A 20,785-nucleotide genomic window follows, 5' to 3' on the forward strand; every position below is an offset into this window, starting at 1 on the left:
GGAGTTATTAAGGACTGAAGGGATGGAATGTCTCATAAGTCCGAAGGGAAGTCCATTGGACAGTACCAGCAGCCCAAATAAAACCGCCCCACAGGCAGCACCCAGAACAGAGCTTGCTAGGGAATTAGAGATCCCAAGACAGCAGCCCACAGCACCGAGTTTTGAGGAGCTCTGGCAGCAAGAAGGGGTGGACAATGGGGTGGTAGGAGAACGCCAGCAGGTCCCGCTAGGCAGGCGGGGATCAGGACCAGTGTACCCCCTCCCACAACGGAGGTACGGGCCGCCCGTGAACGATAAAGACCCAGGGACTGCTCAGCATACCTATCTGGTGCCCTATGATACCCCACAGCTCAGAGGCCTGGTGAAACATATTCCCCTGCTCTCCGAAAAGAGAGACCCCTCAGTGCACTTGCAAGGGATAGAACAGGCAGCCTGTGTTAATGGCTGTGATGATGAAGAGAAAGCCAAAATGTTCCTTTTCTCTGTAGATACTAAGCTCTATCAGACCCTTTCAGATGAGGCTAAGAGAGGGCAGAATGGTTTTGAGGACCTAAAGGAGGAAATACTGGAAGCCATGGGTGTGAACGACGGCAGTCCGTTCGATCGCATAGGAAAAACACCGCAGAAGGAAGGGGAGACCCCACAGACATTTGCAGACAGGCGGTAGCCAGTCTACAACAGTGCATGTACAGGGGGACAAAATAGGGCACGCCTGAACCCGCAGCAGCGGACCCAATGGTTTTGTTGCCTGGTGTCCAATTGTCTGCCCCAGATAAAAGCAAAGGCTGATACTTGGTTTGACCACCGAGACCCCCTAGCAACCGAAGAGACTGTAATCCGGCAGCTCACAGTAGCATATAGGAACAGTAGGAATAGTGGGAGCCCCAGCAAAAGGGTAAGGTCCACGAGGTTAAACCTGGGACTCAATTCAAGAAATAGCGTTGCCAGGAGGGGAGCCGACCCTCCAAGAACAAGGTCACTTGTTACAGGAGCGGGGAGGATGGCCACTAGTACAGGGATTGTAAAAAGCCTGGAGAGACGATAAAGCCAGCACCCGCGCAGCCCCAACTCAGAAGGCAGAGACAGAAACTCCTCCCGATACAGTCGAGTCCATCATGGAGTCGATAAAACCGTTCCTCAGGGCCAATCAGGGAAAGGTAGCAGCCATCAGTGGTGCTGCAAACCCCTTGCCCACCTTTGCCTCCCCACAATGACTGGAGCACGCGCAGCCCGTCCGTCTGTGTAATCTCCGGTAAGATGAATGGAAGAGACCGCTCGTACAGATGGAGACAGAGAAGGTTACAGGGACTTATCTATTGGATACGGGGGCATCATGCATCGTGATCCATACGGATAATCCCACCACCACACCTCTGTTTGATGGGGTTCCAAACATACTATCGGAATTCACCAGTCAGTAGCAGGCGGGGGTATACTCCAGATCCCTCTCCGTCCCTCTGGGCACGCTCCTAACTAAGTGGACGTGCATCCTGGCAAAGTGGAATAAGGAGGAAGGAAACGGGATCCAAGGAGCCGACTTCCTGGTGGGCCACGGGATCCTCGTGGATCTCCGCAACCATTGCCTTTGGGGGGCTAGCACAGACAGGGAAGAAGGTGTAGTGGTCATCCCGGCCAAGGAGGGTAAGGGGACCTTGTGTACTGTGAAGCCCAAAGAAGGTTACGACCTCAGGCTCATGGTAAATGGTGTCCCGGAGGCACTGCAGGCAGTCGTGCAGGCAAACCTCACAGCCTTTGCCACCCATAACCACGTCTGCGGAAGGATCACAGGGTTTGAGTTTAAAATAAATGGGGAACCCATGACCCGACCACAGAAGCAGTACAATTTCCCCAAGGAGGCAGAACCCGACATGGAGGCAGCCATCACCTCCTTAGTTAATCAGGGAGTGTTGAGGCCCATAGCCACTCATGTTAATTCTCCACTTTGGCCGGTTAGGAAACCGGACAATTCATGGAGAGCCACGGTGGACTATCGGGTGCTTAACAGCAATATCCCCGTGTGTGCCCCCAGAGTAGAAGCAGTGGCTAATATTATTAGCAGTATTCCAGCATCCGCGAACACATTCACGGTGCTGGAAATTTCGAATGGGTTCTGGTCCATCCCTTTAAAATGGGAGGAGCAATATAAGTTTGCCTTCACCTTTAAGGGACAGCAGTATACCTGGACCTGTCTGCCACAGGTTTTCTACAACAGCCAAGGCATCTTCCACCAATGAATGAAGGATAGTTTAAAGGAGTTCAGTCAAACCACTCAATTACTGCAGTATGTGGATGATCTGCTCTTATTTACCGACTCGGTCGTGGAGCATGGCCCACTGCTGGCTGAGCTGCTGCAGAGAAAGTGGTTTAAAGTCAACCCCAAGAAGGCGCAGATGGGTCAGCAAGAAGTTTAATTCCTGGGTCTGACTGTCCGCACAGGAGAGAGGTCGATAGATAAGGCAAGGATGGAAGCGGTCCAGGAGTTACCGATTCCCAAATCAGTAAGAGTGCTGAGGTCGTTCCTGGGATTGACGGGGTACTGCAGGGAATTTATAGAGGACTATGCAGCCACAGCGGCCCTTCTGCTCCGTCTCCTACACAAGGGAGTGGAGTGGTCCTGGGTTGAGGGATGCCAGGCAGCATTTGTTAAGTTAATGGGAGACCTGCAGACCGCAGCAGCCCTAGGAGCGATAGATGGGAAAAGGGAATTTTTTCTGCAGGCAGCAGACAGCATGAGGAAGCAGCATTGGAATAACCGGCTGCTGCTGGAGCCTAGCAGGAGCCACCAGTGGGAGATAGGAGACCTAGTGATGGTAAGATACAATGCCCAGGTGGGAAGTTTGGAGCCACTCTACATGGGACTATACTATTATAGTTGATAGGGACAGCCCCATGGTCTATGCAGTAAAACTACCCCGGTGCACAAAGTAGTTCCACGCCAACCAATGTAAATTGTAACAAGTTCAAGTTCACAGGCTGTAAAGACAGGCACTGTGGCTTGTTCCAAGGGAAAAGCTGTCCGGCGCACCAATTGGGACACTTCCCCGCCCCAGTGGGACCTAAGTTTTGGCCTAAGTTTAAATTTGAGCCAGTTATCTAGTTCAGAAACAGAGAAACAGCCGCCTGAGAGTAAAAATCTGCAGGGTGCTGCGAGTTCATTCCCAGAAGAGACTGCCCGCACATGTGTAGTCGCTGGTCTGGAGACAGGAATTCCCCAGTCTTTTGAACAGGAGGTTCACGGGGAGAGGTTTCCCAACACCAGGTTCGCACAGGTGCAGTTCCCTAGCCTGTGACCCCAGCGGCTCCTCTTCAGTTTTCCCGCGCAGGCGCTGTCGCCTGTTTGAATACAGAGATTTCACAGCCTCTGCCGGGGGACTCAGGGGAGGAGGTTCGTGCAGGCGCAGTTGCCTGTTTCAAGGGACAAACTTCCCAGCCCGCTTCTAGAGTGGTTCCCCCTATGGTGTGGGACTCTGGGGAGGAAAGGATTGAAATTCCTCTTGTGGGGGACATATGGAAGGAGCCGGTACCAGGTTTTGGACCTGCAGAGGAAGATTTTCAGTCACCAGCAGCGGGTGGTGAGGGGATGCCTGCCCCCAGTACAGGAGTGGGTAGGGAAAAGGAGACAAACCCAGATTACTGGCAGGCTGCCAGGTATATTAAACAGTGCGGTCTGTTTGCATCAGGGGGAGAAGGTTCCTAGCCAGCTAGGGCTGTGACCCAGGCTCAGGGTCTGTCAGCCAAAGTTTCCCCGCAGAGACGACCCTCAGAACGTCTCAGCGGGTCCACAAGCCTAATATAAGATGGTCACCAGGGTACCTGTCACAAAGAGCAATCTTCCGAACAGGGAGGAAACAGATCACAGAGGTCCCCAACTAGCAGCCATAAGCTGCCAGGGACAAGAAGCAGGAGGCAGTCCAGCTTCACTGCAGGCAGCAGTAATCTGTGACAGTGACACCAGAGATTAGCCTGGCCGTCCGGAGACGGGCGGCATTTGTATTATAGCTTTGTGTTAAGTTACCAGTGTTTATAGCTTGCTTTTAAGGTGTTTAAATTTTAAGTTTAGAATGTAACTAGTAGTTTAAAGTTTAAGCTTGTAAGTGTGCCAAATATTTGTATTTTGGTCCGAGGTCAAGGGACCCGACCATGTCTCCACCTAAGGCAGCAGGTCAGTGAGAGACCTGGCTGCATGTCCTTTTAAGTTCTTTTGCAGGAGAGTGGACAAAGGAGCAGACCTGTTCGCCCAGCCCGAGCTGGGCATCGAATGAAGATATGGTTATACAGAATGCTGGTGATCACCTCGCCATTGGACAAATCCAGAAGGAGACCCCACAGTGACCTTCGGGAGAAACCGGACAGAGTCCGGAGGAACCTGCCTACTCAAGGGGGGCACGGTGGCATAGTGGTTAGCACTGTTACCTCACAGCGCGAGGGACCCGCATTCAAATCTGGCCTCGGGTGGCTGTCTGTGTGGAGTTTGCACATTCTCCCTGTGTCTGCGTGGGTTTCCTCTGGGTGCTCCGGTTTCCTCCCACAGTCCAAAGATGTGCAGGTTAGGTTGATCTGGCTATGATAAATTGACCCTTAGTGTTAGGGGATTAAATACGTGGGGTTACGGGGATAGGGTGGGATATGTGTCGGTGCAGGCTCGATGGGCCGAAATGGCCTCTATCTGCACTGTAGATTCTGTGATTCATCCTACGTGGAAGGGATGGCCCCAGCTAGGTGGGGCACAGCCCCAACCCAGCACTATCCTGACCGAATTTCACTTGCTGGAGACCTCGCTATTGAGGAGTCATGGTGGGGAAGCACAGGCGCCTTGTCAGATAGGGACGCGTTCCCCGGGGACTGGGTGGTGATGGCCCAGGAAAGATTGTAAAGGGGAGGGGGAGACTCAAGAGTCGCATGGGTGCATTCGGGGAAGGGAGGAACTCACCCGGGGCCCACAGGCAAAGTTGGAGTGTAACTGTGGCTGGGAAGGATGAGTGAGTGGCTGGATCTGGGATCCAAGTTTGAGTGTGGGGCCAGTGAGAGACGCCACACAGGCACCAATCATTTTCTGCAGCCAGTCAAGGGAAGATGGGAGGGGGAGGGACTGGGAGTTGCGATCCCATACTCCCCGGTCTCGGTCTGTGAAACATGAGGGGTACCCCGCCTTCACAAAGGGAGAAGGGAATGGCTTGGGGCTGGCGGAGCAGACTGTTCTGTAAAATCCATTCTGTATGTTTTAAAAGTTTAAGACCATTAAAAGGGGGGGGTGGAAGGAACATTTACTGCCCGGGTGGGAGGAGCAATACTTACTCAAATTTCGTGGCCCTTCATTGGCACGTGATGGTCGGGGTTTATTTCAGCATTTTGTTTCAAATGTTTAATGGAGATTTTTGTATTTTGTTTTACAGTTGCAAGTGCTGCAGAGGCGTGGGACACTCTACGTGCTTGAAATCATTCTGATTACATTGTATAACCAAGATTGCAACATTTTGTAATATGTTATAATGTAACAAGTGGTGCAGGGGTATGAGACCCTTATTGTAACATTTTGTAATTGATGTATCTGTAGATGCCTACCGTACCACGGTTTTCTCAGATTTGAGTGGAATAGACGGGTCGGGGAATCAGTGATAGGTAGCTATAGGTAAATACAGGGGATGGTTGTTTGTCGGGTGTCAGAAATCTTTGCTCACTTCTTCAAGAGGATACTACAAGCAAGTTGGAAGTATCCAAGGTGCGAATGTAGGGGTTTGCAAAATCCCCTCAGCCCCCGAAGATCGGGAAATATTAACCCACATCGTGGACGAAGAGTTTGCGTGATTGTCTCTAGGTTGGATTTTTTTTATAACATACCCAGAACCGCAAGAAGTCTGCGTTAAGCTAGGCAGCACTTGGACAACACCTCAATCAAAGAACTTTGTAAAAAAATCGGACACCTTAATACAGTACATTTTTATTAAAAAAAGGTACTCTTGAGTTTGGTAAATTGCCCAGGGATAAAATGGCCGTCAGACTGCGTGGCCAAGGACAAAGGGCATGGAAGCAGCTTTCTGTGTCTGTGAAGCAACGGCAGTCAAATTCTGTCAATCAGAAGGGGAGGTTCCCTCCCTGCAGAGACAATCGATGTTTGTTTACAGAAACTGCAAAAGGCTATTTGCACAAGGGATTAAACCAATTGACTGCGGTTGCAGTGGCCACAAGATAATGGGTTTCTGTTTACATAGTAATACAACTCCATTCAAAACCCATCAGGGTGAATGGAGATGGTTCGAAGGCTCAGCACAGACATTTGAAAAGAAACACTTAAACTGAGGAAGGGAACAGTTTGAAGCACCCATTTCTGGACAATGGGGACAGTTGGATCCCTTTTGCTTTAGCCCAGAAACTTCCGGATCTGGGCGGGAACATTTCGGCCCCAAAACTGGAGTGTAAGAGATAGCTTCTCAGAGGCATCTCTCTCTCTCTGGCTTGCCTCCATGTGCTCTCTACAGTGTGGCAGTCTGTCTGAAGAAGTAACACCAGCAGTTTGCTTTTAAAACACTGGGGTGTTTCTTTACTTCAGGACAGTGAAGAGCTCGTGGGACACGCAGCTGGCACTGCAGTGGTGAGCATATATTTTTCTGGTCTTCCACAAGGCAACTTAGGATAGGCTTAGGGGTGGGAGTAAAGTGGGGATTTCATTAGAATTGTATTTTAGTCGATTTCCCTCGTTGTGTCCGTTTTTTTCCTCCCCTCTTTAAGCAATTTTAGCGTGATTACAAGATCGTGTGGTGTAGTTTCTTAGTTTTAATAAAGTTTGACTTTCTTGCATCCAGACCATTTGTCCGTTTTAATATATCATTAATTATAAGTTCCTCCCGTCAGAACTCGAAGGAGGGCTTTAGCGATTCGAGACCGCTGATTGGAGCTGGTCAAAGTGCAGTGGCAAAAAGGCTGTCTGACCAGGTAAAGTACCGTAAACCAGGTAAAGGAAGGTAAATTGCCATAAAGCAGGTAAAGAATGCCCGCCTACAATATGAAGGTACACCAAAAAATTAGGAAGGTGGATGCATTTTGGCCTTTATTGCAAGGGGTTTGGAATATAAAAGTGAGGAGTAAGTCTCTCATCCCTGCAATTGTCAGTGCTTTTGGGCCCTGAGGGAATCAGGAAATATGGGGATCGGGTGGGAAAGTGTAGTTGAGGCCGAAGATCAGCCATGATCTAATTGAATGGCGGAGCAGGCTTGAGGGGCTGAAAGGCCTAATCCTGCTCCTGATTCTTATGTTTCTTACATGACAGGGTTAGGGAGTTGGGGTTAATTGGAGTAGGGCTTCCAGACTTCATTGGTTCTCCATTTTAAAGTCCCCACATTGTGGTTTGCAACAAAGCTTAGAGTAATATGCAAGGCAGCTACAGTGGGTTGAACCAGAGACGAGTGAACACTGAGAAGCTGCGCTGGTAAATCTGTGCTGCTGCAGCGGCACCAAGTGGTGACATAGAGAGTTGCCATTATTCTTATGGACAGAGCAATTTATTGCAGAAAAGTTGGCACAGAAGTGTGACAAAAAAGTGATAGGAAGTTTTGTAGAAAGGACTCTGTCTTTAAGGGGCCCACATTCTCCTTCGCCTCCCTCTTTATCATACTATACCAGTAAAAACTTTTCACAGGTTTATTCTTGCATTCCCTTTCTACAGTGTTTTTGCACCCCTTTGCTGTCCAAAGAGACTCGAGGTTCCATGTACATAGATCAATAAAATCTCATGAACAGGTATGGAAAATAATCAAAAAGGCAAATGGAATGCTGGCCTTAATATCTAGAAAGCTAGCATACAACGGGGCAGAAGTTATGCTGCAGCTATACAAAGCCCTGTTTAGGCCTCAGTTGGAGTATTGTATTCAGTTCTGGGCAGAGTTGTTAGATGGCTGTGATCCTAGGATGGATTAACTATTATATCCTGTAAGTTACGGTTGCCCCATGATCTCATGCCGTTATGCCCAGTGTTCTGTGTTTTGCTGGTCTTGAAACAACTATTAAGTAAATATTAAATTGATTTATATATACACACATATATATGACACAAATCCACTTTGAATTGACTTCTGACGAGAGGCAGGACTAATTACATTTGATTTCCTTTACATGTTGAGGAACGATAACCTGCTTGATTTAGTTCTCGTACCCGGGCACAATGTCCATAATATGCAAGAATGATTATATCCAAATACTCTCAATATCCCCACGTGCACTTTATATATGTTCAAATGTATCAAATTACTGTATCACTCATTCCATATATGTATCGGTTCAATAAAATGTAATAAAAACATTTCATCTGCGCCAGTTCCTTATTACAAAACCTCCTGTCCCTATTTTGTCACACTTCTGTGCCAACTTTTCTGAAGTAAATTGCTCTGTCAATAATAATAATGATGAAGGCAACTCTCTATGTCACCAGTTGGTGCCACTGCAGCCGTCCAGATTTACCTGCCCCAGCTTCTCATTGTCCACCGTTCTCTGGTTCAACCCACTGTAGCTACCTGGCATATTACTCTAAGCTTGGTTGTAAACCACAATGTGGGGACTTTAAAATGGGGACCCAATGATGTCTGGAAGCCCTACACCAATTATCCCCAACTCCGTAACCTGTTACATAAGTTACATAAGAATCAGGAGCTTCGTTTGACTGCACAGCAGATTGCTCAACATTTTCTTTGCAAGCTGCATTCGGCTGGCATACTTGTTGAAATTGAAAGCAGTGCTTCTTGAAACGTAGACATTGCACTTCGTATTCTCGAAAAAAGTTAACAATTGCTTATCTTTCGTGCAGCAGTGCCTTGCAAAGATTATTCACATTTTACCTGGCAGGACTGCAATGCAATCTGCCATGAGCAGTGTGAAAAAGAAGCAGAGATTTGTGAACCGATAGCCATCAAGGCAGCTGTGTGATTTACTCAGAACCGAGGCTAAGCAGAGGGGCAAGTGGGCAAGCTGAAGTTAAGGATGAGACCAGACCGAGACAAAGTATAATGGTGGCGATGGTAATGTTGTTGATTTTAAGAAAAGATTCTAATGAATTCTTCAGCGTAGGTTGCATGGTGTAATGTGTGACCACTCTGGACTTTGAGTCCAGCGATCCAAGTTCAAATCTTGGTGGAACCTGAATTCTTGTTGTCCCAGCTGCTGCAAATTTGGGACGTACAAGCTTGGCATCTGCATACCAACCACGGTTACGGGACCGTTTGCTGCCTGGATCGATGATGGTTGACTTATTGTTCTCGACATCAGATGATAGGCTCAACCTCTCATTCCCAGTTCCAAATAAGGGGGGGGGAGAAAGATGTGTATTGTCAAGTGCTTCGTTTCACTGCACAGAAATTGCTCAACATTTTCTTTGCAAGCTGCATTCGGCTGGCATATTTGTTGAAATTGAAAGCAGTGCTTCTTGAAACGTAGACATTGCACTTCGTATTCTCGAAAAAAGTTGACAATTGCTTATCTATCGTGCAGCAGTGCCTTGCAAAGATTATTCACATTTTACCTGGCAGGACTGCAATACAAGCTGTTATGAGCAGTATGAAAAAAAACAGAGATTTGTGAACCGATAGCCATCAAGGCAGCTGTGTGATTTACTCAGAACCGAGGCTTAGCAGAGGGGCAAGTGGGCAAGCTGAAGTTAAGGATGAGACCTGGCCGAGACAAAGTATAATGGTGGAGACGGTAATGTTGTTGATTTTAAGAAAAGATTCAAATGAATTTATCAGCAAAGGTTCCATGGTGTAATGGTGAGCACTCTGGACTTTGAATCCAGCGATCCGAATTTAAATCTCGGTGCAACCTGAATTCTTGTCCCAGCTGCTGGAAATTTGGGACATACAAGCTTGGCATCTGCATACCAACCACGGTTACTGGACCGTTTGCTGCCTGAAGCAATGACGGTTGATTTATTGTTCTCGACATTAGATGATAGGCTCAACTTCTCATTCCCAGTTCCAAATAAGCGGGGCAGAAAGATGTGTGTTGTCCAGTGCTTCGTTTCACTGCACAGCAGATTGCTCAACATTTTCTTTGCAAGCTGCATTCGGCTGGCATATTTGTTGAAATTGAAAGCAGTGCCTCCTGAAACGTAGTCATTGCACTTCATATTCTCGAAGAAAGTTAACAATTGCTTATCTTTCGTGCAGCAGTGCCTTGCAAAGATTATACTCATTTTGCCTGGCAGGACTGCAGTAAAAGCTGCTATGAGCAGTGTGAAAAAGAAGCTGAGATTTGTGAACCGATAGCCATCAAGGCAGCTGTGTGATTTGCTCAGAACCGAAGCTTAGCAGAGGGGCAAGTGGGCAAGCTGAAGTTAAGGATGAGACCAGGCCGAGACAAAGTATAATGGTGGAGATGGTAATTTTGTTGATTTTGAGAAAAGAATCTAGGGAACTGTTCAGCAAAGGTTCCATGATGTAATGGTAAGCCCTCTGGACTCTGAATCCAGCGATCCAAGTTCAAATCTAGGTAGATCCCGAATTCTTGTTGTCCCAGCTGCTGGAAATTTGGGACATACAATCTTGGCATCTGCATACCAACCACGGTTACGGGGCCTTTTGCTGCCTGGATCAATTACGGTTGATTTATTGTTCTCGACATCAGATGATAGGCTCAACCTCTCATTCCCAGTTCCAAATAAGAGGGGGAGAAAGATATGTGTTGTCCAGTGCTTCGTTTGACTGCACAGCAGAATGTTCAACATTTTCTTTGCAAGCTGAATTCGGCTGGCATACTTGCTGAAATTGAAAGCAGTGCTTCTTGAAACGTAGGCATTGCACTTCGTATTCTCGAAAAAAGTTAACAATTGCTTATCTTTCGTGCAGCAGTGCCTTGCAAAGATTATAATCATTTAAGATGGCAGGACTGCAATGCAATCTGCCATGAGCAGTGTGAAAAAGATGCTAAGATTTGTGAACCGACAGCCATCAAGGCAGCTGTGTGATTTACTCAGAACCAAGGCTTAGCAGAGGGGCAAGTGGGCAAGCTGAAGTTAAGGATGGGACCAGGCCGAGACAAAGTATAATGGTGGCGACGGTAATGTTGTTGATTTTAAGAAAAGTTTCTAATGAATTCTTCAGCGACGGTTGCATGGTGTAATGGTGACCACTCTGGACTTTGAGTCCAGCGATCCGAGTTCAAACGTTGGTGGAACCTGAATTCTTGTTGTCCCAGCTGCTGGAAATTTGGGACATACATGCTTGGCATCTGCATACCAACCACGGTTACGGGACCGTTTGCTGCCTGAATCAATGACGGTTGATTTATTCTTCTCGACATCAGATGATAGGCTCAACCTCTCATTCCCAGTTCCAAATAAGCGGGGGAGAAAGATGTGTGTTGTCCAGTGCTTCGTTTGACTGCACAGCAGATTGCTCAACATTTTCTGTGCAAGCTGCATTCGGCTGGCATACTTGTTGAAATTGAATGCAGTGCCTCTTGAAACGTAGACATTGCACTTCGTATTCTCGAAAAAAGTTAACAATTGCTTATCTTTCGTGCAGCAGTGCCTTGCAAAGATTATTCACATTTTACCTGGCAGGACTGCAATACAAGCTGTTATGAGCAGTATGAAAAAGAAACAGAGATTTGTGAACCGATAGCCGTCAAGGCAGCTGTGTGATTTGCTCAGAACCGAAGCTTAGCAGAGGGGCAAGGGGGCAAGCTGAAGTTAAGGATGAGACCAGGCCGAGACAAAGTATAATGGTGGAGACGGTAATGTTGTTGATTTTAAGAAAATATTCAAATGAATTTATCAGCAAAGGTTCCATGGTGTAATGGTAAGCACTCTGGACTTTGAATCCAGCGATCCGAGTTTAAATCTCGGTGGAACCTGAATTCTTGTTGTCCCAGCTGCTGGAAATTTGGGACATACAATCTTGGCATCTGCATACCAACCACGGTTACGGGGCCTTTTGCTGCCTGAATCAATGACGGTTGATTTATTGTTCTCGACATCAGATGATAGTCTCAGCCTCTTATTCCCAGTTACAAATAAGAGGGGGAGAAAGATGTGTGTTGTCCAGTGCTTCGTTTGACTGCACAGCAGAATGCTCAACATTTTCTTTGCAAGCTGCATTCGGCTGGCATACTTGCTGAAATTGAAAGCAGTGCTTCTTGAAACGTAGGCATTGCACTTCATATTCTCGAAAAAAGTTAACAATTGCTCATCCTTCGTGCAGCAGTGCCTTGCAAAGATTATACTCATTTTACCTGGCAGGACTGCAATACAAGCTGCTATGAGCAGTGTGAAAAAGAAGCTGAGATTTGTGAACCGATAGCCATCAAGGCAGCTGTGTGATTTGCTCAGAACCGAAGCTTAGCAGAGGGGCAAGTGGGCAAGCTGAAGTTAAGGATGACACCAGGCCGAGACAAAGTATAATGGTGGAGATGGTAATGTTGTTGATTTTGAGAAAAGAATCGAGGGAACTGCTCAACAAAGGTTACATGGTGTAATGGTAAGCACTCTGGGCTCTGAATCCAGCGATCCGAGTTCAAATCTCGGTGGAACCTGAATTCTTCTTGTCCCAGCTGCTGGAAATTTGGGACAGACAAATTTGGCATCTGCATTCCAACCACGGTTACGGGACCATTTACTGCCTGGATCGATGACGGTTGATTTATTGTCCTCGACATCAGATGATAGGCTCAATCTCTCATTCCCAGTTCCAAATAAGCGGGGGAGAAAGATGTGTATTGCCCAGTGCTTCGTTTCACTGCACAGCAGATTGCTCAACATTTTCTTTGCAAGCTGCATTCGGCTGGCATATTTGTTGAAATTGAAAGCAGTGCTTCTTGAAACGTAGACATTGCACTTCGTATTCTCGAAAAAAGTTGACAATTGCTTATCTATCGTGCAGCAGTGCCTTGCAAAGATTATTCACATTTTACCTGGCAGGACTGCAATACAAGCTGTTATGAGCAGTATGAAAAAGAAACAGAGATTTGTGAACCAATCGCCATCAAGGCAGCTGTGTGATTTGCTCAGAACCGAAGCTTAGCAGAGGGGCAAGGGGGCAAGCTGAAGTTAAGGATGAGACCAGGCCGAGACAAAGTATAATGGTGGAGACGGTAATGTTGTTGATTTTAAGAAAAGATTCAAATGAATTTATCAGCAAAGGTTCCATGGTGTAATGGTAAGCACTCTGGACTTTGAATCCAGCGATCCGAGTTTAAATCTCGGTGGAACCTGAATTCTTGTGGTCCCAGCTGCTGGAAATTTGGGACATACAAGCTTGGCATCTGCATATCAACCACAGTTACAGGACCGTTTGCTGCCTGAATCAATGACGGTTGATTTATTGTTCTCGACATCAGATGATAGTCTCAACCTCTTATTCCCAGTTCCAAATAAGAGGGGGAGAAAGATGTGTGTTGTCCAGTGCTTCGTTTGACTGCACAGCAGAATGCTCAACATTTTCTTTGCAAGCTGCATTCGGCTGGCATACTTGCTGAAATTGAAAGCAGTGCTTCTTGAAACGTAGGCATTGCACTTCATATTCTCGAAAAAAGTTAACAATTGCTCATCTTTCGTGCAGCAGTGCCTTGCAAAGATTATACTCATTTTACCTGGCAGGACTGCAATACAAGCTGCTATGAGCAGTGTGAAAAAGAAGCTGAGATTTGTGAACCGATAGCCATCAAGGCAGCTGTGTGATTTGCTCAGAACCGAAGCTTAGCAGAGGGGCAAGTGGGCAAGCTGAAGTTAAGAATGAGACCAGGCCGAGACAAAGTATAATGGTGGAGATGGTAATGTTGTTGATTTTGAGAAAAGAATCGAGGGAAGTGCTCAGCAAAGGTTCCATGGTGTAATGTTAAGCACTCTGGGCTCTGAATCCAGCGATTCCGTCGTTCAAATCTCGGTGAAACCTGAATTCTTGTTGTCCCAGCTGCTGGAATTTTGGGACATACAAGCTTGGCATATGCATACCAACCACGGTTACGGGACCGTTTGCTGCCTGGATCGATGACGGTTGATTTATTGTTCTCGACATCAGATGATAGGCTCAACCTCTCATTCCCAGTTCCAAATAAGGGGGGGGGAGAAAGATGTGTATTGTCAAGTGCTTCGTTTCACTGCACAGAAATTGCTCAACATTTTCTTTGCAAGCTGCATTCGGCTGGCATATTTGTTGAAATTGAAAGCAGTGCTTCTTGAAACGTAGACATTGCACTTCGTATTCTCGAAAAAAGTTGACAATTGCTTATCTATCGTGCAGCAGTGCCTTGCAAAGATTATTCACATTTTACCTGGCAGGACTGCAATACAAGCTGTTATGAGCAGTATGAAAAAAAACAGAGATTTGTGAACCGATAGCCATCAAGGCAGCTGTGTGATTTACTCAGAACCGAGGCTTAGCAGAGGGGCAAGTGGGCAAGCTGAAGTTAAGGATGAGACCTGGCCGAGACAAAGTATAATGGTGGAGACGGTAATGTTGTTGATTTTAAGAAAAGATTCAAATGAATTTATCAGCAAAGGTTCCATGGTGTAATGGTGAGCACTCTGGACTTTGAATCCAGCGATCCGAGTTTAAATCTCGGTGCAACCTGAATTCTTGTCCCAGCTGCTGGAAATTTGGGACATACAAGCTTGGCATCTGCATACCAACCACGGTTACTGGACCGTTTGCTGCCTGAATCAATGACGGTTGATTTATTGTTCTCGACATTAGATGATAGGCTCAACTTCTCATTCCCAGTTCCAAATAAGCGGGGCAGAAAGATGTGTGTTGTCCAGTGCTTCGTTTCACTGCACAGCAGATTGCTCAACATTTTCTTTGCAAGCTGCATTCGGCTGGCATATTTGTTGAAATTGAAAGCAGTGCCTCCTGAAACGTAGTCATTGCACTTCATATTCTCGAAGAAAGTTAACAATTGCTTATCTTTCGTGCAGCAGTGCCTTGCAAAGATTATACTCATTTTGCCTGGCAGGACTGCAGTAAAAGCTGCTATGAGCAGTGTGAAAAAGAAGCTGAGATTTGTGAACCGATAGCCATCAAGGCAGCTGTGTGATTTGCTCAGAACCGAAGCTTAGCAGAGGGGCAAGTGGGCAAGCTGAAGTTAAGGATGAGACCAGGCCGAGACAAAGTATAATGGTGGAGATGGTAATTTTGTTGATTTTGAGAAAAGAATCTAGGGAACTGTTCAGCAAAGGTTCCATGATGTAATGGTAAGCCCTCTGGACTCTGAATCCAGCGATCCAAGTTCAAATCTAGGTAGATCCCGAATTCTTGTTGTCCCAGCTGCTGGAAATTTGGGACATACAATCTTGGCATCTGCATACCAACCACGGTTACGGGGCCTTTTGCTGCCTGGATCAATTACGGTTGATTTATTGTTCTCGACATCAGATGATAGGCTCAACCTCTCATTCCCAGTTCCAAATAAGAGGGGGAGAAAGATATGTGTTGTCCAGTGCTTCGTTTGACTGCACAGCAGAATGTTCAACATTTTCTTTGCAAGCTGAATTCGGCTGGCATACTTGCTGAAATTGAAAGCAGTGCTTCTTGAAACGTAGGCATTGCACTTCGTATTCTCGAAAAAAGTTAACAATTGCTTATCTTTCGTGCAGCAGTGCCTTGCAAAGATTATAATCATTTAAGATGGCAGGACTGCAATGCAATCTGCCATGAGCAGTGTGAAAAAGATGCTAAGATTTGTGAACCGACAGCCATCAAGGCAGCTGTGTGATTTACTCAGAACCAAGGCTTAGCAGAGGGGCAAGTGGGCAAGCTGAAGTTAAGGATGGGACCAGGCCGAGACAAAGTATAATGGTGGCGACGGTAATGTTGTTGATTTTAAGAAAAGTTTCTAATGAATTCTTCAGCGACGGTTGCATGGTGTAATGGTGACCACTCTGGACTTTGAGTCCAGCGATCCGAGTTCAAACGTTGGTGGAACCTGAATTCTTGTTGTCCCAGCTGCTGGAAATTTGGGACATACATGCTTGGCATCTGCATACCAACCACGGTTACGGGACCGTTTGCTGCCTGAATCAATGACGGTTGATTTATTCTTCTCGACATAAGATGATAGGCTCAACCTCTCATTCCCAGTTCCAAATAAGCGGGGGAGAAAGATGTGTGTTGTCCAGTGCTTCGTTTGACTGCACAGCAGATTGCTCAACATTTTCTGTGCAAGCTGCATTCGGCTGGCATATTGTTGAAATTGAATGCAGTGCCTCTTGAAACGTAGACATTGCACTTCGTATTCTCGAAAAAAGTTAACAATTGCTTATCTTTCGTGCAGCAGTGCCTTGCAAAGATTATTCACATTTTACCTGGCAGGACTGCAATACAAGCTGTTATGAGCAGTATGAAAAAGAAACAGAGATTTGTGAACCGATAGCCGTCAAGGCAGCTGTGTGATTTGCTCAGAACCGAAGCTTAGCAGAAGGGCAAGTGGGCAAGCTGAAGTTAAGGATGAGACCAGACCGAGACAAAGTATAATGGTGGAGATGGTAATGTTGTTGATTTTGCGAAAAGAATCGAGGGAATTGCTCAGCAATGGTTCCATGGTGTAATGGTAAGCACTCTGGGCTCTGTAATCCAGTGATCCGAGTTCAAATCTCGGTGTAGCCTGAATTCTTGTTGTCCCAGCTGCTGGAAATTTGGGACATACAAGCTTGGCATCTGCATACCAACCACGGTTACAGAACCGTTTGCTGCCTGAATCAATGACGGTTGATTTATTGTTCTCGACATCAGATGATAGTCTCAGCCTCTTATTCCCAGTTACAAATAAGAGGGGGAGAAAGATGTGTGTTGTCCAGTGCTTCGTTTGACTGCACAGCAGAATGCTCAACATTTTCTTTGCAAGCTGCATTCGGCTGGCATACTTGCTGAAATTGAAAGCAGTGCTTCTTGAAACGTAGGCATTGCACTTCATATTCTCGAAAAAAGTTAACAATTGCTCATCTTTCGTGCAGCAGTGCCTTGCAAAGATTATACTCATTTTACCTGGCAGGACTGCAATACAAGCTGCTATGAGCAGTGTGAAAAAGAAGCTGAGATTTGTGAACCGATAGCCATCAAGGCAGCTGTGTGATTTGCTCAGAACCGAAGCTTAGCAGAGGGGCAAGTGGGTAAGCTGAAGTTAAGGATGACACCAGGCCGAGACAAAGTATAATGGTGGAGATGGTAATGTTGTTGATTTTGAGAAAAGAATCGAGGGAACTGCTCAACAAAGGTTCCATGGTGTAATGGTAAGCACTCTGGGCTCTGAATCCAGCGATCCGAGTTCAAATCTCGGTGGAACCTGAATTCTTCTTGTCCCAGCTGCTGGAAATTTGGGACAGACAAATTTGGCATCTGCATACCAACCACGGTTACGGGACCGTTTACTACCTGGATCGATGACGGTTGATTTATTGTCCTCGACATCAGATGATAGGCTCAATCTCTAATTCCCAGTTCCAAATAAGCGGGGGAGAAAGATGTGTATTGTCCAGTGCTTCGTTTCACTGCACAGCAGATTGCTCAACATTTTCTTTGCAAGCTGCATTCGGCTGGCATATTTGTTGAAATTGAAAGCAGTGCTTCTTGAAACGTAGACATTGCACTTCGTATTCTCGAAAAAAGTGGACAATTGCTTATCTATCGTGCAGCAGTGCCTTGCAAAGATTATTCACATTTTACCTGGCAGGACTGCAATACAAGCTGTTATGAGCAGTATGAAAAAGAAACAGAGATTTGTGAACCAATCGCCATCAAGGCAGCTGTGTGATTTGCTCAGAACCGAAGCTTAGCAGAGGGGCAAGGGGGCAAGCTGAAGTTAAGGATGAGACCAGGCCGAGACAAAGTATAATGGTGGAGACGGTAATGTTGTTGATTTTAAGAAAATATTCAAATGAATTTATCAGCAAAGGTTCCATGGTGTAATGGTAAGCACTCTGGACTTTGAATCCAGCGATCCGAGTTTAAATCTCGGTGGAACCTGAATTCTTGTTGTCCCAGCTGCTGGAAATTTGGGACATACAATCTTGGCATCTGCATACCAACCACGGTTACGGGGCCTTTTGCTGCCTGAATCAATGACGGTTGATTTATTGTTCTCGACATCAGATGATAGTCTCAGCCTCTTATTCCCAGTTACAAATAAGAGAGGGAGAAAGATGTGTGTTGTCCAGTGCTTCGTTTGACTGCACAGCAGAATGCTCAACATTTTCTTTGCAAGCTGCATTCGGCTGGCATACTTGCTGAAATTGAAAGCAGTGCTTCTTGAAACGTAGGCATTGCACTTCATATTCTCGAAAAAAGTTAACAATTGCTCATCCTTCGTGCAGCAGTGCCTTGCAAAGATTATACTCATTTTACCTGGCAGGACTGCAATACAAGCTGCTATGAGCAGTGTGAAAAAGAAGCTGAGATTTGTGAACCGATAGCCATCAAGGCAGCTGTGTGATTTGCTCAGAACCGAAGCTTAGCAGAGGGGCAAGTGGGCAAGCTGAAGTTAAGGATGACACCAGGCCGAGACAAAGTATAATGGTGGAGATGGTAATGTTGTTGATTTTGAGAAAAGAATCGAGGGAACTGCTCAACAAAGGTTACATGGTGTAATGGTAAGCACTCTGGGCTCTGAATCCAGCGATCCGAGTTCAAATCTCGGTGAAAGCTGAATTCTTGTTGTCCCAGCTGCTGGAAATTTGGGAGATACAAACTTGGCATCTGCATACCAACCACGGTTACGGGACCGTTTGCTGCCTGGATCGATGACGGTTGATTTATTGTTCTCGACATCAGATGATAGGCTGAACATCTCATTCCCAGTTCCAAATAAGCCCGGGAGAAAGATGTGTATTGTCCAGTGCTTCTTTTTACTGCACAGCAGATTGCTCAACATTTTCTTTGCAAGCTGCATTCGGCTGGCATATTTGTTGAAATTGAAAGCAGTGCTTCTTGCAACGTAGTCATTGCACTTCATATTCTCGAAAAAAGTTAACAATTGCTCATCTTTCGTGCAGCAGTGCCTTGCAAAGATTATACTCATTTTACCTGGCAGGACTGCAATAAAAGCTGCTATGAGCAGTATGAAAAAGAAGCTGAGATTTGTGAACCGATAGCCATCAAGGCAGCTGTGTGATTTGCTCAGAACCGAAGCTTAGCAGAGGGGCAAGTGGGCAAGCTGAAGTTAAGGATGAGACCAGGCCGAGACAAAGTATAATGGTGGAGATGGTAATGTTGTTGATTTTGAGAAAAGAATCTAGGGCACTGTTCAGCAAAGGTTCCATGGTGTAATGGTAAGCACTCTGGGCTCTGAATCCAGCGATCCGAGTTCAAATCTCGGTGGAATCTGAATTCTTGTTGTCCCAACTGCTGGAATTTTGGGACATACAAGCTTGGCATATGCATACCAACCACGGTTACGGGACCGTTTGCTGCCTGGATCGATGACGGTTGATTTATTGTTCTCGACATCAGATGATAGGCTCAACCTCTCATTCCCAGTTCCAAATAAGCGGGGGAGAAAGATGTGTATTGTCCAGTGCTTCATTTCACTGCACAGCAGATTGCTCAACATTTTCTTTGCAAGCTGCATTCGGCTGGCATATTTGTTGAAATTGAAAGCAGTGCTTCTTGAAACGTAGACATTGCACTGCGTATTCTCGAAAAAAGTTGACAAATGCTTATCTATCGTGCAGCAGTGCCTTGCAAAGATTATTCACATTTTACCTGGCAGGACTGCAATACAAGCTGTTATGAGCAGTATGAAAAAGAAACAGAGATTTGTGAACCGATAGCCATCAAGGCAGCTGTGTGATTTACTCAAAATCGAGGCTTAGCAGAGGGGCAAGTGGGCAAGCTGCAGTTGAGGATGAGACCTGGCCGAGACAAAGTATAATGGAGGAGACGGTAATGTTGTTGATTTTAAGAAAAGATTCAAATGAATTTACCAGCAAAGGTTCCATGGTGTAATGGTGAGCACTCCGGACTTTGAATCCAGCGATCCGAGTTTAAATCTCGGCGGAAGCTGAATTCTTGTTGTCCCAGCTGCTGGAAATTTGGGACATGCAAACTTGGCATCTGCATACCAACCACGGTTACGGGATCATTTGCTGCCTGGATCGATGACGGTTGATTTATTGTTCTCGACATCAGATAATAGGCTTAACCTCTCATTCCCAGTTCCAAATAAGCGGGGGAGAAAGATGTGTATTGTCCAGTGCTTCGTTTCACTGCACAGCAGATTGCTCAACATTTTCTTTGCAAGCTGCATTCGGCTGGCATATTTGTTGAAATTGAAAGCAGTGCTTCTTGAAACGTAGACATTGCACTTCATATTCTCGAAAAAAGTTGACAATTGCTTATCTATCGTGCAGCAGTGCCTTGCAAAGATTATTCACATTTTACCTGGCAGGACTGCAATACAAGCTGTTATGAGCAGTATGAAAAAGAAACAGAGATTTGTGAACCGATAGCCATCAAGGCAGCTGTGTGATTTACTCAGAACCGAGGCTTAGCAGAGGGGCAAGTGGGCAAGCTGAAGTTAAGGATGAGACCTGGCCGAGACAAAGTATAATGGTGGAGACGGTAATGTTGTTGATTTTAAGAAAAGATTCAAATGAATTTACCAGCAAAGGTTCCATGGTGTAATGGTGAGCACTCTGGACTTTGAATCCAGCGATCCGAGTTTAAATCTCGGTGGAACCTGAATTCTTGTTGTCCCAGCTGCTGGAAATTTGGGACATACAAACTTGGCATCTGCATACCAACCACGGTTACGGGACCGTTTGCTGCCTGGATCGATGACGGTTGATTTATTGTTCTCGACATCAGATGATAGGCTC

The 20,785-nt window shown here is 46.1% G+C and overlaps 6 non-coding genes across 6 annotated transcripts; all 6 read left to right on the forward strand.

Moving 5' to 3' along the window:
- Window positions 1-11,763: 11,763 nt before the first annotated feature.
- On the forward strand, window positions 11,764-11,835 carry trnaq-uug (transfer RNA glutamine (anticodon UUG)). Its single transcript has one exon. It is a non-coding gene; the product is annotated as a tRNA-Gln (tRNA).
- A 1,284-nt stretch (window positions 11,836-13,119) lies between these two features.
- On the forward strand, window positions 13,120-13,191 carry trnaq-uug (transfer RNA glutamine (anticodon UUG)). Its single transcript has one exon. It is a non-coding gene; the product is annotated as a tRNA-Gln (tRNA).
- Window positions 13,192-14,477: 1,286 nt separating this feature from the next.
- Window positions 14,478-14,549, forward strand: trnaq-uug (transfer RNA glutamine (anticodon UUG)). The gene has a single exon. It is a non-coding gene; the product is annotated as a tRNA-Gln (tRNA).
- A 2,637-nt stretch (window positions 14,550-17,186) lies between these two features.
- Window positions 17,187-17,258, forward strand: trnaq-cug (transfer RNA glutamine (anticodon CUG)). Its single transcript has one exon. It is a non-coding gene; the product is annotated as a tRNA-Gln (tRNA).
- Window positions 17,259-17,864: 606 nt separating this feature from the next.
- Window positions 17,865-17,936, forward strand: trnaq-uug (transfer RNA glutamine (anticodon UUG)). Its single transcript has one exon. It is a non-coding gene; the product is annotated as a tRNA-Gln (tRNA).
- A 2,640-nt stretch (window positions 17,937-20,576) lies between these two features.
- Window positions 20,577-20,648, forward strand: trnaq-uug (transfer RNA glutamine (anticodon UUG)). The gene has a single exon. It is a non-coding gene; the product is annotated as a tRNA-Gln (tRNA).
- Window positions 20,649-20,785: the final 137 nt, after the last annotated feature.

The sequence above is a fragment of the Somniosus microcephalus genome, unplaced genomic scaffold (genome assembly GCF_052327205.1).
Source record: "Somniosus microcephalus isolate GS21.2 unplaced genomic scaffold, FLI_Smic_1.0 unresolved_chr4, whole genome shotgun sequence".
Taxonomy (NCBI): Eukaryota; Metazoa; Chordata; class Chondrichthyes; order Squaliformes; family Somniosidae; genus Somniosus; species Somniosus microcephalus.